The sequence below is a fragment of the Hyalella azteca genome, unplaced genomic scaffold (genome assembly GCF_000764305.2).
Source record: "Hyalella azteca isolate HAZT.00-mixed unplaced genomic scaffold, Hazt_2.0.2 contig2298, whole genome shotgun sequence".
Taxonomy (NCBI): domain Eukaryota; kingdom Metazoa; phylum Arthropoda; class Malacostraca; order Amphipoda; family Hyalellidae; genus Hyalella; species Hyalella azteca.
In genome coordinates, this window is record NW_025932579.1 from 26,365 (window position 1) to 35,514 (window position 9,150).

At 36.7% G+C, this 9,150-nt stretch overlaps 1 long non-coding RNA gene across 1 annotated transcript; it reads left to right on the top strand.

Annotated features, from left to right (window-relative positions):
* Positions 1-7,357: 7,357 nt before the first annotated feature.
* Positions 7,358-8,668, top strand: LOC125179503. The gene is made up of 2 exons (XR_007157287.1): positions 7,358-7,420; positions 7,877-8,668. It is a non-coding gene; the product is annotated as an uncharacterized LOC125179503 (long non-coding RNA).
* Positions 8,669-9,150: the final 482 nt, after the last annotated feature.

Here is a 9,150-nt window from a genome sequence, read left to right on the forward strand (position 1 = left end):
TCTGCTCACACTTGTCTGCTCTGGTTCATGATCTGGTTCAGATGGACCAGGTCAACTGAGAACGCCATTAACGAACATTAGAAAAATTTAACTTATAGGATAAATTAGTAATTTTGATTTCATATTTTGAAATAATTAGTCTTTTTAAATGAATTTTGCATGAATAAATATTCTGTAATTTAGAGAAATGAGTTAATCATCGCTGCTAATTTCTAATTATTTGGTTACAAAGATTAGATGAGAAAATAATATCATTTAGTAATTCAGCTAAACATCCGTCGTTTGGTTACTGAAGCCTAAATTTTTCCTACCACCTAGCACACTCAAAGATAAGTTCGCTCGCCATCTTTAATTGAATTCAGCTTTATCCTGATAGGAATTAAATGAGCACAAACCACTTAGGCAAACGTTTTCGAAACCACATATACAAAGCCCAACCATAACCTTTCATCCATATTTATACGTTCATATGAGGAAAAATTCGGTCCTGTTTCGCTTATATTTTCATATCTTCTTAGGAAGGTCCAACTCGATTAGCTGATAAAAAATTCTCATTTTTAAGGTTGAGTTAAATTAGTGAAATTAAATCAATTATTTTATTATTATTAAATTTTGAACTTTGAATAAGATATCGTTCAACTGAAGTCAATTGATCTAAAACTTTGACATAACGTGTCTGGGCAAGTCTCAACCTATTTGATTGCAAGACCACTTGTTGGCGCAAAATGATGCCATTCTAATCAATGTAAAATTTTTTAGAAGTATAACTGTCGAATGTCGTTTCTCGGCGCAAGGTTGAAGAATTTTAGTCACCCGCTATACAGACAGAAGAGAATGTCATACTTTCATCTGAATATAATAAGTTAGTAGTATGGTTCGAAAAGTAAAGGTTTACTTTAGGAAAACTTCATGACAGCGTTGGTGGGTTCTATGTACACTTTCGTGAAAATTTGTTATACTATTGACATGAGGCTTACAACCGATGCATTAAATAGAATAAGAATTATTGAAAAATATGAATTCAAATACTTTCACCCGTACACGGATAGGCAGGGAGTGCTGAGTTGAAACAATAAAAAATAACTTCTACAATTAAAATGAAGGGGTAGCTTGAGGAATATTTCGGCTAAATAAAAAGAACGTCAGATACTTTGAATGGGATTCATATTTAGGATATAAAAATTATTGTATTATATAGTGATTAGAAACAGCAATTTGAATATAAGTCGATATAACTGTGATTTAAATAGTAGATCTCGGACGGTCAAAAATATATTTGCAGTATTAAGGTTGGAAAACTTTCCTAATAACGAGGTGGTGAGCTTAGGAAGATGTTTCGACGAGTCTAATGACATAGAATACATGCTATGACCTGGCCTGAAAGTTTTCTTATTATGTTGCGTACGGATATCTTTGTTAAAGTAAAGTAACAAATTAAGAATCTTCTCGTTCACTTATACACCGAGAATAAAAAACAGTCAGAAATATCCGTTCTTTTACCCGTTCAAATTTATGCTTTTGATGCAGCGTTTATTCAGTGAACCTACTGAATGTTCATGGGTGAGGTCCTTCATAATTGTCTCTCAATGGCCCGTTTTCCATTTTATCATCTGTAGCCCTATTAATCGGTGACAACTGATTAATAATCATGCACCTCTGCTCACATGGAGCCTCACCATGTAGGTGCAGGTTAGATTAAGTGAGTTTGACAGTAACCGACACTCGGCCGGAGTAACACATGCCATCCTGTGTGCCAGTAGCTGGGCGCTCTGTCTATGTTATTGTTGTAACTACAAACTAACAGAATTGATCTGTACTGACATTTAAATTCAACAATGCTGAATGGAAATACTGAACAACTATGAGGCCTCATTATTTATGATAGCTGTGCAGAGTAAGAGTCTTGTTTTTCCATCACAAACTTGTAATCACGTTCGTTATGAAGCCGCACACAGACGTTCGTGACGTACATGCCGTACGTCACGTGTCGGCGGATGGCGTTTAAAGCAGCCTTGTAAAGGCCAATCAAGGAGCTCCGGTATGTTGTTGGCCTGGCCTCGAAAATACGCAGCTTTAACTGTAAAAAAACTCAACTATTTGAACTAAATGTAGCGTTGAAAAAATCAATTTAATTTCATGCTTACTTTTTATGCCTTAACGTCAGAGCGCAACATGAGTTTACTAGTGATGAAAGCTACTTTTTTATCGAACTCATGACCGTCCCTAATACAAAAATAAAAGTAAAGGAAATAAATGGTACATCAATTCAATTATTTACTATTATTAAATATCATAATTTCTGTCAGTTCCTCTGATGGATCAGCACCCAAGTGACAGCAACTCTTCACATCCCCTACGTCTAAGTTTATCTGCGTGAGTTTCGTTAGCGGCTTTCAAGAAAGCGTTACTTGTTGCTAGGCCAGAAAGTAACGCCGGGAGGTAAGAGCGATAAGAATCATTCACGTTTATCAGCTTAGCCTTCACAACATTTATCTCAGTCAAGATTTTATCGATTCGATCCCACTTAGCTTTCTGTGTTGCTGGATTATTGTCATCTCATGTTACCAAAAAATGCATTATGACAGCCAAGACACTCGATTGCTCTGCGGGTTACGGCAACGCTCGAGTGCAGGTTCTGGCAAAAGTAGCCACCACGCATTTGATGCTGCATGTGCGGTGAGTCATGTGCTGGTGAATCACAGTTGCTCGTGGGTGACCCCAAGCCACCTCCCTCACCAACGCTGGTGGCTGTGTTGACAGTAGGACGGCTTCCCTATGACAACTCATTGGAAATTATCAGTCCCTTCCTGCATGTGTTTATTCAGAAAATGTGTAATCCCCCTTTGCAGTTGTCGGCAGAAGGTAAACGATTCGACTTACGTTTACACCTCTGCATCTGTCAGGGTAAACTAACTCAAACGACAGGTTAATTTCAGCGATGAGTCAGGTCCCTAGTATGAAAATGCTCCATTAAATTTCGGACATAATAACGGAATTGGGTTATCTGTGAGAGAGAGTCGTGCGGTAAAAACGGAAGTATTAGAAAATATTGATTAATAAAAGTGATGGATGGAGTGATAATAAAGGAGTGATGTTGACGAACGAAGCGAATTATTCACAACTAACTACACCTGGTCACAAACTGGAAATTTTTCTTGTTTATCTAGATAATTCATTTTAATACTTATTGAATAATGTATTAATTTGTAATCTTTACAACGCTGACTGGAAAAAATTGTACGTTTTGACCGTGTGCTTGAAACCATAATATTTAAAATAAATCAAATATTCTAACGAAAAATTCGTACTAGGAGGGTGAGGCGGCCCCAGACGAATCTTCAACTGCAATATTTGCTACTTGCCGGGAATTTTTATTCGACGTGAACGATCTCAATATAAGGTAACTTTCTATTCGACTTCTAGACGCCGTCTCGGTATGGCTGTTCGGGGAAATATTTATTAGTTTCCCTCTCTAAAAATGAGCTTTCTTGTTTAGCATCGGTTGGAGGAATGGCTTTTGATGTCAGCTGTTTATGATTCTCACCGAACGTCATATATGGCCATCAAACCTAAACTGGCTAACACGTGTAACTCGCTATAAAATCTAGTAGAACAATCTGAGCTCACGGCAGCATTGCTCAAGAATACCTCAGTAAGATAGACTGGTAGCAATTCAAGGAGTTCAGTTCAAACCGAAATGACTTCCTAATTGAGAATAATTTTACTCTGGGATGTTCCAATAACTAATGCTCATTTATAAACGCTCCTTAAGTTATCATTTTCGTTTGGATACACTCCCGATTTCTCATATTTTTTATGCACGGTAAAATCTCAAATGAAATCTGAATTTTTCGCCAAATATATAAAATCCGCGTTGATTATTACAACACTTATTTGTATTCTTTCCATACAGAATAAGATGCATTCTAAAATTCACCTAGCAAAAAAGGGTAAATTGAATCGAATAATTCATAATACCATAGAAACTCAACAAACAATTCACCATCTTAAAAACATGTTAACTAAAAAAAAGTTTTAGAACGTTATTTCGACCAATCCACTTGCAGTTACTGGAATATAAATCCAGTTTTGGCTACAACACACATGTCGGGAACGCATTTAACTGCCGCAAACCTATTGTGATAATTCGGCTTGAAATTAAAGCAACATACTCGCTTCACTGAAATAATTTGATTCAAACAGACGTTCATAAATTTTCCTGGAAATACGATTCTCCCTTCAATGGGCGGTCCGTGTAGAACTTGAAATTTCCAACGACCGATAATAATCAACAGAAAATATCGATGGCATGGCCGTGATACTGCTCATTTGTTTATTGTTGTACTTGCAGGCAAATTATTTGGACCCCCTGCCTTGATAACCCTCCCGTCCTCCTCCCCTCTGAACCTTGTAATCACCGGCGGTGAGTCAGTCTTGCAGCGTCAGCCTGACGAGCGGTAACGTCTACAGCGGCCGACGACCTGCATGGTGCCTGATCCTGTTCAGTTATTGCCGTGATCTCAAATTCAGCGATGATTGCGAAGTGAACTCAGCCTGCAAAAAATATTAACTTCCAGGTCTATATTTCAATTTTTAGTAACCGGTGTGCATTGCTGCAAAATCCCGATTTTGAATGTTCGCCAGAAAATAATTCCCGAAGTATCGATTCAATATACGATCTTTCGAAAACGAATCGTGGTGGTTCTTATTTCTTATATTCCATCAGTAGTAGTGAAAGACAAATAGCAACTCACTTTCAGTCTGAATTTGTTATATTCTACTGTCCGGTCCAATAATATTTCTCGATGAATATTGAAATCGGAATCGGTTATTCTCACTGACCATTCACGTACGCAAGTTGATGATATGCACAAAATTAAGGGATGTGCAAGTGACAGCGCGAAATGAACCTTACATCCAACAATTTTTCGTTTGTTTCTTATGCGCCGTAAATCTGACGTTCATCTGTTTCTGAACCGCATTTGAAAGCACAGTACATGTTGAAAGTTACACGAGTGCTTACACGTAAACTGTTCAAGAGCTGAAATAAATTGGAAACAACTAAAACTAGCAGTGGAGTGCAGTAGAGGTCGTACGAGTGCTCTACGGTGATTCACCTGCCATGCAAATATCGTAGTGTGCACTCTTAAGGTCCCTCGATGGCACAGCGATTGGAGGCAGCAAATTTAGAACCTCTCGTGTTGATCATGCAGTTGAGGCTGATCTCCAATCCGCTGGTCTTTTGACGGTTATAAGCTGGTGCCAAGTGTAGAGGCTAGATCGAAACATCGTTCCAGTTTCTATATTATTTCAAAAAATATTATACATGTAACCTTATATTGCGATAAAATCTGATACATCAGCATATTGATTGGCGTAAGCCGCAAAATTGAAGCGGGTTAATTCAGACTGGCACTTGTCAGAGCAGATTCGAAGTGGTATAGAAATCCTGCTTCTCAAGCTGGTATCCTTTTGGGATCCATTAAGAGTGGAAGGCAAAATTCTTCACAAAATAGAAATTTAATTGTGAGCAATAGACAACGTAATTTTTTGCTATTTATATGTATAAAAGTTAACCATCAGATCTTGGGTCATACTCTAGAGTTTAAAGGGAGCATCATCAGGCTTGTATATAAGCACTTAAATTGTACCAAATATGTTCAATTACCAGCGTCAAACAGAACAAAATTGCTTGATATTTCGCTAGTCATTCTTTTTCTCATCAATTCTGTCGCCAGTTCCATCTGTGCGTAAAAGTGAAATGAAAGTTCGAGGATTTTATTTGTCTTAGCTCTGACCCCTTTTTTTATAACCTGGAAGTCATGCACTCGTAAAGAACCAATATTGTAGTAGCAATTGTAGTAGGAATTGCAGTAATCATTTATAGAAATTTTAGTAATCCTTTGTATACAATTTTGTTAGACTTCATCGCAGCTACAAAATGTCTCCAAATGAAGAAGCGTTCATGACTTCTTTGTAGTCTGGAAATTTGATTCATCAAGCAGACTGTTCTATAAAAGCGCATGGGACACATGCTTCACTGATGTAAAATTTTATCAACGTAACAGGATGTGACGAAGCGAATAATAATTAACACGTTAAGTGCAGCACGACCCACCACGGTTGCCCGATGGCCTGAAAAGGCTAAGTCCGCGGACAAAAAGGGCCAATTATTCAACATTTATTAGTAAATTTGTATGTTCCGGCGCACAAGTTAAATTTTACTTTTTTTTCTTACTTTTTGAAATTTAGTAAAGAAGCGCGCCATCATAAATTTTTTCCGGCTAATGCAATTAAAAAAATAAAAAGCGGAATTCATCCAGAAAAAGATCCTGCATTCCATGGTTGAACTATATAATACTAGTACAACTCATTTGAAGTTTGCGGTGGAGCAACTCTTAAAGGCAGTGATTAAAGCCGCCTAAGATATTATAATAATTGGGATAAAGGATGGTACAGATAACCGAACAGTCAGCTTCTCGAATATAATTAAAGATGAAACTTCAGATTCCGAGCTGAAAATGGAGCTGAAACCTCAACGGAAGAGGCAGCGACTTGACCACCTCAGTTTGGAACAGAAAATAATGCGAAGGTGAGCTAGCTGCTAGCCTAGTCTGCTACTGCTACTCTGCTAGTGTACACTGTACTGTAAAGTAATATAGCTGGAGATCTAATGAATAAGATTGTTTAATTTAACATCTTAACTGTTTAATTTATTAAAATTCAAGCTAATTGTTTCATCAACTGTTGCCAGTTGAGTTGTGGCCAAGCATTTCTGCTGACTGCTGAGTGCTGACAAATTTTTATTAAAGTTTAAGCTTCAGCACATCAGCAGGCCTCCAAGCTCCCGAGTCCTGATGATTGCAGTGGATAATTGACTAATCATATCCACGATTGTCTTGACTCGTGATCAAATGTTTATCTGGCAAACTAGAGATTTTTTTTGCAATCATGTCCTTTTCAATTTCATAATCTAATCTATATTTTAATGATTTAACCAATTTTTTGTGTATTATAATGCTGGTAATAGTGGTAATGTGGTATGATGATGTTTTCCAAGATACTTAGTTGCAAGTTTACTTATAGGACTAAAAAATTTACATAGGTAAGAATAGTAACGAATAAAAATGTGTCAGTACTTGCTGCAGTGAGTGACAGTCAGACAGAGATCGCATTTTCTCGTCTACAAAAAAGTGGTCATGTACAGACAAACGGACAAACACAATAGCCTTTTTTTCCATAAATGAGAAAATGCGCTAAAAATGATTTTATTGCCACTGTGTTGGATACATTTCTCAACTTGACTGAAATTGACACATCCAAATCTGATAAATGCAAAATTGTTAAATTGACAGAACTGGAAGAGGCGTTTGGCATCTACAACTTGACTACTTTATATTCGTACGGAAATTACTCGCCCGTAAGTATTATAGCAGCTGAATCTAAATTAAACTAGGTTTGTATGTAAAACAGACGCCTGGATTGAAAATTGTATCTAATTATTAAGAGTAATAGATGGTTATTACATCGAATGAAATTGCCATTTGATTTGATTTGTGACTCGTGACTTAATTATGTCATTCAATATCCTATTATTTAGACATTTATCATCGTTTTTATGCCTAATTCTGTGTCTTTATTTGAACAAAGATTATGATAAGAGTCATTATCATTTATCAAAGCATAATAATCAAACATAGATATACTTAAAAATTTTCAACTAATTTGGTAAGGCGAAACAGCTAATGATTAAAAATGTACAAATTTAAGTTTATTCAAGAACAGGAAGGTTCCACTATTATTTTAAAACAGAAGATTGAAAGCATTTACATTTATTCGTATTTTTTTCAACATGAAATATGATGCCATCTTACAGATTGTTTTCTCATCGGCTCCAAGCACGTTGCTGCATGAGAAGTTTGATGAAGCTTACCCTTCCAGACAAGAGATTGCCTATCGGGCTGAATTACAAGGCGAGGGCCGCGAGACAATTTCTAGCGCAGTACCTGCTTTAAGAAATTCGATCAACAAAGAAAACGACTATGTTCACGATCAGAGAAAATGGATTTCTCAAGAGTCCCTGTGCAATATAATTAAACAATTCTTGTCAATAGAGGGGAGAGACTCCTTTTCACGGTGTTTTGAACTGTACAAAAATAGCTTAAGTTGTGATAATTATTTTCTATTTAACGGCAAGAGAATAACCAAACGTTTGCTCTTTGATCTAGTCAGTGAAATGGTTATCGCTTATCAAGAATTGTACCGCTATACTTACTTTAACTTTAAAAATCCTATACCTACCACAATAATTCAAAAGCAAGTTTTTCAAGTTTTAAATCGCCCGAAATCAAACGAGCATAAGGTTGAGCGAGCTAATAAAATAATTTATTCTCGGAAATTAGTAAATAACTCAATCGTTCACAGTGCAGTTGTTCAATCTTTGAAGAATGAAGAAGATTCTTGGACAAATTATGACCAAGAAGAAAAGCAAAGAAAGCTGTTGGTTAGTCGAGAAATTCTTAAGGATTTGTTATGTGACACAACTCAAGTCTTTAGCCATATACTTGCCAAGAAAAACGACCTTTTAAGAAATAATATGAATGAAAATTACCGCGTCAATATGTAAATTATTTGAATGTCGTAAGATAAGTTGCATGATTAGAATTAATTTGCTTTTTTTATCCTGTGATAGCATATTCTGATCAATCCTAATATTGAGTTCAGACTTACTGAGCTCGTATATTCGTGCAGCTTTAATCATTCGGTTGTGAAGATAGTTGTACGCTGGTTTCCAAACGCCTCTTTACACTCGCCTCACGCGTGTCATGAAGGAATTTGGGTTTTCTCTACAGAAGCATCTTCGAGAAAAGTTTTGGCATTTGAGCTTACTTCAAACGAGAATTCATATCCCCGTTTAAATTGTTCATTTTTGGTTGTAATTTTCTTATGAGTGGCCCATGTGGTTAAGTGGGTAGTCGTGTGGTTAAGGTCACAAAAATAACAGCGAGGTGCTGGTTCGAAGGCCGCAACTGGTTGTAAAAATTCTCATCGGAATCGGCAAGGTTGCCGGGTGATTAGGTGTCTATGACAGGCCGACATAGCCTAATCAACGCCCAAACCTTGTATTTAATTCACGACGTAAGATTACTT